We start from the raw sequence: 9290 nt of genomic DNA, 5'->3' as shown, positions 1-9290 counted from the left end.
TACATTCTTTATGGTAACCACAATGTCACAAATAATTTGTATCTACCGTTACAATTACTTTTAGAGTTTGGGATTAATTTGATGAATTTTTATGGTTTTTCTATTCTATTTCCAATACCCAAACACAGAGATTCAGTGAAATAAAAATCTCATTGATTTATCAAGACCAGTCTCCATGCTTGTCTCAGAGCAGTGCAAAACGGTGCTAAAACAGTTGTAGGCTATTGCTTCAAATCCTATTGCTTCTGACTTCAATATGCTCTTTAAATAAATAAGACCTACACCACTTTTAACAGCACATTACTCAACACTAGTGAGACTCATGTCACCTACGGTAGACCTACAGTATGTCAAAAAATATGAAGTAACTCTCCAATAATAATTATAATTACAATAATTACATATAGAGGATTGGAGGATATTTCTGTAATTCAGTGATATTTACTCCCATTGTAATTCGTTAATGATCCATAACTAAATAAACATCTGCATTTTGAAAGAGTATTTTTATCATTATTTTATTAATGAAAGCAAAAAGAAGACATTATTAGTTACATTGTTTTAGTTTGAAATTGCAGACTGGCACTAAGAACAGAACAGCGGGAACGCTTCCCTAGTCAGCACCACTATTAGGGCAATGCCCCCTAAAAGTGTTGCCAGTGTGTCAGGGTGGGGGTCCACCCCCCTCACCCCCCTTCGTCCTCCTCTCTTCCCCATGGGCTAGGTCTTCTGTACGTGGCTCTGCGGCCCATCCCGTGCCCCCTGCCCTTGTGTCTTGAACCTCGCACGCGTTCAGTGGATACATCTGGAGAACTGCAAGGCAATCCCATTGTGCGTCACTCGGGAGTCATGACCAATATGACCAATATATAATGTCCTGCTAATAACAGGATTAATAATATAGCTGTGAGAATATCCAATGGGCTTTTATATAATAATAATAATAATCTCGTTGTTTAAAAATTAACAATATTTTGCAGATGATTTTGTTTTCAAATAACGTTAAATGAGTGAGAAAAAGGCCATTCTTGAACGTGAGGTGAGACGTTACTAATTTGTAAATTAAGTCAGTTTGTTTTTTAGAATGATTTATTTCTGTTTTTAGAGGGAGCGAAACCAAAAACCTACAATCATCTCATATGTCTCCCAGTCGAGGGCGGCACAGGTAACCAGCATCTGTAGCAAAACAGCTTGCATTGCACCACTCAGGCGCTGTATAAAGTGACCGATCGGGAGTGGCCTACAGGACTACAGTGAGAGCAAAATAATCCTAACAAAATAAAATAATAAAAACCTTAGTGTAACAACAGTTTTAGTAAGTAATACTGAAGTCATGGACAATTATCAGTTTCTATTTAGGTTTATGTCGCCCATTCATGTCAATTAGAGACACACACCCAAAAGCATAATCGCTAAAATTTTAGTGTAGCAACCACTGTAGATGACCTTACCCTCAACTTGTTAAAAGAAAACAACCTTCAATCAATACTCATCGTCCGTATCTACAGGGGGAAATGGGAGCCCATCCAGAGTTGGCATCTAACTGTTTCACCATTCTCTGAAGGAGTAGAAAACAAGATAGCTGCTGAAATATTATCAGCCAGAGAGGCACAGATTGCCTTACAGCATGTTAATAACATTTCACAGGGAAGAGAAAGAGAACACATGTTATAACAGTTTCACACCAACCTTGCTAAAAATGAGATTGTTGCATGGTTAGCCCAAGCTACAATCTAGTGTCTCTCCTCACATTTTTAGGGCACAGCTCTGTTTCTAGAAGCCTTGCCTTTCCATATCATAATTATAGTTATTGATAAATTGTTCAATCCAAATTTAGAATGACAGTTCTTAGTGCTTCACGTTGGTTCTAATTTATAAGACCCTCACTTTTCTCAATGCATTCTTAGTCTAAATTACTATACCTTTTGCAGTGTGCAGACCTCTACAATCAACCTGATACCACAAATAAACAATTTTGGACAAGCCTAAATCAATTACGGGCACGGTTGACCACCCCCCTCGGTCCCCGGCACTCATCCTTCCTGGCATTTCTTCATGTTCTTCTTCAGACAGTGTTTCATTTTGTCATTTTAATGGTGCATGCTCAAAGTGGATGGCCCTTGATAATGGCCCCTGAGCTACCACTGTCATTTACAGTCTTATGTCTTTGTCCATTTTCCTACCAGTACACCAGCAGCATGAGAAAAGTTTGGACTGGATCTCTCTCCATGCTCACCCCACATGCACCCCATGTCACACTCTTGAGAGCAAAGGCGTTAGAGAAAAGGCAGTTTGATAGCTTCGACTGCTGTGTCCAGGTTGCTGGCTCAGACTCAGGTCTCACGGTAGAAGTGCTGGACCATACTGAACACCATTCTTGCCATTTTCAGCCGGTCAGCTTCTTGACGCACCTATCCCGTTAGCGGGATCGTTTTCATCAACATCCGCTGAATTGCAGAGCGCCAAATTCAAATTAAATTACTAAAAATATTGAAATATTTAAAACACAGCTTAGCTTGTTGTTAATCCACCTGGCATGTCAGATTTCAATAAAGCTTTTCGGCGAAAGCATACCAAGCGTTTATGTAAGCACATCTCTCTCAGTAGACAAAATATTACAAACAGCTAGCAGCCAAGTAGATTGGTCACAAAAGTATTGCTGTTGTTGTTTTGTTTTGTTTGTTTTTGTCCTGCTTCAATAACAAATATCACCAGATTAGGTGTGCTGAATGGACAGGATTTATCTCTAAGGATTAGCCCTCTGACCTGCAACACCGCAGTGAGAACGCCAAGATGATAGGGGAGTATAAGCCAATTTGGTGGGGATAGTTTCAACTGTCTGTTGTTATTCTATACTAAACTGATGTTCTGGTCGATCCTCTCTCTTGGTTATGGCGAGGTGACCACAGATCAGATGGCATCTAGATGCATGGAAGATAATTTGGCCGATGAACAGTGTGAACCTCAACACCTTCTATAAATTCTTGAGTGAGATTTTTTTTCTGATTAATGTCCTCCTTGCCTGGTCTGTGAGTTTTGGTTTGTTCGGGTGCCATATTCTTTCCATTTTTTAATAATGGATTTAATGGTGCTCTGTGGGAAGTTCAAAGTTTTGGATATTTTTTCATAACCCAACCCTGATCTGTACTTCTCCACTACTTTGTCTCTGACCTGTTTGGAGAGCTCCTTGGTCTTCATAGTGCTGCTTGCTTGTTGGTGTCCCTTGCTTAGTGGTGTTGCAAACTCTGGGGCCTTTCAGAACACGGGTTTGAGATCATGTGACAGATCATGTGACACTTAGATTGCACACAGGTGGATTCTATTGAACTAATTATGTGACATCTGAAGGTAATTGATTGCACCAGATCTTATTTTTTTAAACAAGTTACTTTTTTCATTCCACTTCACCAATTTGGACTGTTTTGTGTTTGTCCATTACATGAAATCCAATTAAAAATCAATTTAAATTACAGGTTGTAATGCAACAAAATAGGAAAAATGCATCCAATACACCCACATATTCCTCATTCAACAGATCAATCTTACTATTTCCAATTAAGATACTGTTCCCAGTTCATTCACAACCAGCGGTGCATGGATGAAAAACAAGATTAAGAAGAAGCGATGTGAGTGACTCACCTAACAGATAATTGTAACCAGATCATAATATTAATTCAATAAAATTGAAAAATAGGAATCTTTTGATATAAATGGAGCGTAGTCTAGATTTGATGCCATGATAACAGTTGTTGTGATTGATTACATGTGATGTAGAGCAATTAAAATAAATACAAATTTGCATTTTAATAACATTATCATCAGTTAAATTAATTCATTAGATTTGATTAGTTTGGTTTCAGTTTGACAAGTGCGGTTCAATAGAGCATATTGAAACTAATGGAAGTGGAAGAGAAGAGGGCTTCAGCGCTGTGACAGATAGCAGAGAGAGAGAGAGAGAGAGAGAGAGACTGAGGGAGGGAGACTGAGGCTGGGGGCTACACAAAGAGAGGTGCCAGGCATGGCAGGCACAAGCTGCAAACTAACCTAAATGGAAATGTCAAAATGTTTCCTTTATACACACATAACCACAAATGACAGCTGGGATTTGGGTCAGTTTAGCCATGAGCAAAGACCAACCTCTTGAGAACAGAAACATCCATAGTTCAAATAGATAAAACCAGTGGGAAAATAAAGATGGATAACTCTAAAGGCCAATTAAATACACTTTTCTGAAGAGAACTCATTTGCAGACTTTACCATAGAGGACCTAATGCACCTGCAGTGTTTTCTTACAGTACCTCTATTATCCCCCTTAGCACATGCACACATTGCACACTCACTGTTATACAATACCACTTGGGTTAAGGCAAAAAATAATACAACTATGAGAGTGTACATATTTAATTAAGGTACCTCCCCAAGTGCCTGAGCTTAGGTAATTAATTATGTCAAAAGGAGGCACATACTAATTCTCCATACTGATTACCATCCATTAATTAATAGTTTACATGAGGAGATAAAATGACTGGAGCCTCAGATTAACATTGAAGGCGTCTTACATCTACTCAGGCAATGCCCTGGACAGCTGAAAATGCCTTACATTTACTCTGGCAATGCCCTGGACAGTTGAAAATGTCAGTTTTATCCTAGGGAACTGAATATACTTTTCTCTGACAGGCTAAAGGGGAGGTGTAGGTTTATCTTATTGCACCGCTGAGTTTATCTGCCTGTCAAATGGCACCCTATTCACTATATAGTGCACTTCATTTGAGCAGGGCTCAATGTACTATATAGGGAATAAGGTGCCATTTGGGATGCATACAGCGTCTACTTCCTGGTTTAGTTTGATCCAACATGTTTAATCAATTCTTATAAACTGGGTGGTTCGAGCTCTGAATGCTGATTGGCTGACAGCCGTGGTATTTTCAGACTGTATACCACAGGTATGACAAAACATGTATTTTTATTGCTCTAATTATATTGATAACCAGTTTATAGTAGCATTAAGGTACCTCTGGGGTTTGTGGTATATGGCCAATATACTACGGCTAAGGGCTGTATCCAGGCACTGGATGTTACAGCCCTTAGCCGTGGAATATTGGCCATATACCACACACCCTCGTGCATTGTTGCTTAAATAGTACATGGCTTCATCAGTCCTCCCACTATCATCTTTACCTCAAATAATAATTACAAATGTGGGTTATCAATGTTGACAAATGTTGCAGGTATGAATTTATGCTCCTAATGTACACTTTGTGCCCAAAACATTGTCATGCTCTTTCCATGATAGACTGACTAGGTGAATCAAGGTGAAAGCTACGATCCCTTCTTCTTCTTATTCAAGTTTCTATTGTCGGATCACAACCAACTGACAGGTGCATACACCGCCACCTACGTCACTGGAGTGCGAGGCCTGTCATAACCTATCTATATCACTATATTCTCTTAACTAACCCTGAATTTCTAATAAAATAATTCCCTACAAACCTCACTACTCCCATCACCCCCACCCAAAATAACACTCCCCATTCCCGTCCAACCTCTCTGACCTTGTCAAACAACCTCTCCCTTTTTACATCATACATTTCACAAAATAATAATACATGTTCAACTGTTTCTTCTACCATACAGCCTTTACACATTCCAGTACCATGTTTCCCTGTCATTTTCATAGAGGAATTCAACCCCATATGCTCTAATCTCATCCTACACAACATTAATTCCTCCCTTCTGTTCCCATTACATGACACTATCTCCTGATTTCCTTGTACTATAAACACGTCTGCCCTTACTAAATTTATCCCATTGTCTCTGCCAGCATATCTAACCCATTTTTCCAAATCAACTGCACCTGTATATCCACAATATTATTTTTCCCTGCTCTTTTTGCTATTACTGTAAACTATATAATTCCCAGAAACACCTGTATGTGCCAAAATGCAACAGAACTGAATTTCAATACCATTTCTTTGTAAGCTCAAAAATAGCATATTTGGTTTTAACCAAAAGTTTGATCCCTTATTGATGTTAAACGGGTAGGAGACAGGTTAAAGAATGATTTTTAAGCCTTGTCTGTGTGCCATTCAGAGGCTGAATGGGCAAGACAAAAGATTTAAGTGCCTTTGAACAGGGCATGGTAGTAGGTGCCAGGCACACCGGTTTCAATGTGTCAAGAAATGCATTGCTGCTTTGGTTTTCTCGCTCAAAATCATCCATCCAGCCAACTTGACACAGCTGTGGGAAGCACTGGAGTCAACATGGGCCATTATCCCCGTGGAACGCTTTCAACATCTTTTAGAGTCCATGCCCTGATGAATTGAGGCTGTTCTGAGTGCAAAAGTGGTCGCAACTCAATATTAGGAAGGTATTCTTAATGTTCTGTACAATCAGTGTATGATCTGCTATTCAACCCCATTCATAAATTGTATATCTATAGAAAGTGTTAACCCTTTAGTTTTTCATTACTGTTTATGTTTTCATGGAATATAATGGTGACAATTTTATGCATGTGGGTATTTTTTTCTTACACTAGGCCTATGTGTACAAATAATACCAATGTTAGTGTTTGAACGTGTGTCACAGAATTACATATAGATCTACTGATTTATAGGATCTCTGTGGTGTGTGAACATCTGTACACGTCTTTATGAGGATATGAGATAATATGCTATGTCTGTCTGTAGGTCTCTGCACATGGATGGCTGGTTGCATGTCTACAGGCAAGTGAACATATCAGTATTGTGTGTTGGTGAAGCACTGATGTGTGTGTGTGTGTGTGTCCCTGCCTGTGTAGGTGAATATCTGATGTCTGATCGACACTGACAGTCTATGCAGACAGAATCTGATCCCAATGGCCCTGGTCAGAAGTAGTGCACTAAATAGGGGAATAGGGTGCCATCTGGGACACAGCAGAGCTTCCTCTGAAATGTTCATTTTCACAGGTGGAAGCACAGGGCTGGGAATACCTTTTCTATAAATCAATAAACAGCTTAACCAAGTATTTCACAATGCATTCCTGTGGGACACATCGCTGCACAGTATGAAAATCTGCCATGCAAAGAAACGAGATTAAAAATATATAATATTAATAATCCCTGCTTCAGTATAAGGGAACAAACCTTTATTGGCATACAGTGGAGAAATCCAGAATCATTTGTGTGGTCATTTAAATCATTACGGCAGTTCAGGTGGTGGGGCAGAGCACTCAGCAAGACAAAATAAATGGATTCAACACTGTGGGGAAATTGAATGGAAATATTCAGTAAAATGTTTTGGATGGGCAGGAAATGTAGAACTACCACAGTATATTATCCCGTTCTCTCTACAAGGACAGGCTTTCTGCTATCAATGGATGAATTGTGCAAATGAGAGATTTATTCTCATCAATAAATAATGTGCATCATCACCAATGTGCTGTGTATCAACTTGATCCAGTGTGTAATGACAGTAGGTTTCAAACCAGAGACAAAGGCGGCATACCAAATGGCACCCTATTTCTTATAAAGTAAACTACTTTTGACCAGGGACCAAATGTACTATACTAAACCAGTGTACTATACGGGTTGAAAAAAAATCCTAATTTGTATCCTATTTATCCCAAACTTTCAGCACACAATAATTCCAATACATGTCAGGTATACAGTATATACTACTCACACACTTTGATTGTATTGCATATTTGAATTATTTACCTGAATTCCTTACCACCCCACTAAATTTGCAAACGTATCTTACGGCAAAAAGGAGCTTCTAGATATCAGGTCAGAGATCACTCACATCAGATTAGGCAAAGATTTTTTCTACAACAAGGACGATGCACAAGACATTCTCCAAACACCCCACAAGGCCGACATCTCCGTTATTTGCAAGAGGAAGCGACGCAGGTACAGAGGACAAAGAGCCGGATGCCTGATCAGGACCTGGAGAAGGTGACTGGGGAAGCTGCCGTTACAGTCTATATACTACTCGCCAACGTGCAATCATTGGACAATAAATTAGACGAGGTACGATCACGAATATCCTACAAACTGAACATAAAAAACGGTCATGTCCTATGTTTCACGGAATTGTGGCTGAATGACAACATGGATATTCAGCTAGTGGGATATACGCTGCACCGGCAAGATAGAACAGCACACTCCGGTAAGACGAGGGGGGGCGGTCTGTGCATATTTGTAAAGAACAGCTAGTGCAAGAAATCTAAGGAAGTCTCTAGATCTTGCTCGCCTGAAGTAGAGTATATTGTGATAAATTGCAGGCCACACTACTTGCCTAGAGAGTTTTCAGCTATACCTTTCGTGGCTGTTTATTTACCACCACAGACCGATGCTGGCACTAAGACCGCACTCAGTCAGATGTATAAGGAAATTGGCCAACAGGAAACCACTCACCCAGAGGCGGCGCTCCTAGTGGCCGGAGACTTTAATGCAGGGGAAACTTAAATCAGTTCTACCAAATTTCTATCAACATGTGCAACCAGAGGGAAAAAAATTCTAGATCACCTGTACTCCACAGACAGAGACGCGTACAAAGCTCTCCCTCGCCCTCCATTTGGTAAATCCGACCACAACTCTTTCCTCCTGATTCCTGCTTGCAAGCAAAACTTAAAGCAGGAAGCACCAGTGACTCGGTCTACAAAAAAGTGGTCAGATGAAGCAGATGCTAAACTACAGGACTGTTTTGCTATAACAGACTGGAACATGTTCCGGGGTTCTTCAGATGGCATTGAGGAGTAAACCACATCAGTCACTGGCTTTATCAATAAGTGCATTGAGGACGTCGTCTCCACAGTGACTGTATGTACATACCCCAACCAGAAGCCATGGATTACAGGCAACATTTGCACTGAGCTAAACGGTAGAGCTGCTGCTTTCAAGGTGTATGAATCTAACCTGGAAGCTTAAAAGAAATCCTGATATGCCCTGTGACGAACTATCAAACAGGCAAAGTGTCAATACAGGGCAAAGATTGAATCATACAACACTGGCTCCAACGCTCATCTTCTGTGGCAGGGTTTGCAAACTATTACAGACTACAAAAGGGAAGCACAGCCACGAGCTACCCAGTGACACAAGCCTAACAGACAAGCTAAATCACTTCTATGCTCGCGTCGAGGCAAGCAACACTGAGGCATGCATGAGAGCATCAGCTGTTCCGGACGACTGTGTGATCACGCTCTCCGTAGCCGACGTGAGTAAGACCTTTAAACAGGTCAACATACACAAGGCTGCGGGGCCAGACAGATTACCAGGACGTGTGCTCCGGGCATGTTCTGACAACCTGGCAGG

General features: G+C 40.4%; 1 long non-coding RNA gene across 1 annotated transcript; it reads right to left on the bottom strand.

Moving 5' to 3' along the window:
- Positions 1–521: 521 nt before the first annotated feature.
- LOC118938916 lies at positions 522–3218 on the bottom strand. The gene is made up of 3 exons (XR_005036311.1): positions 3172–3218; positions 1452–1558; positions 522–813 (listed from the first exon to the last, which is right to left on the bottom strand). It is a non-coding gene; the product is annotated as an uncharacterized LOC118938916 (long non-coding RNA).
- Between the last annotated feature and the right edge of the window lie 6072 nt (positions 3219–9290).

This window comes from Oncorhynchus mykiss, chromosome 15 (genome assembly GCF_013265735.2).
Source record: "Oncorhynchus mykiss isolate Arlee chromosome 15, USDA_OmykA_1.1, whole genome shotgun sequence".
Classification (NCBI taxonomy): domain Eukaryota; kingdom Metazoa; phylum Chordata; class Actinopteri; order Salmoniformes; family Salmonidae; genus Oncorhynchus; species Oncorhynchus mykiss.
The sequence above is the reverse complement of the archived record's forward strand: the minus strand, read 5'-3'. Positions and strand labels throughout refer to the sequence as shown.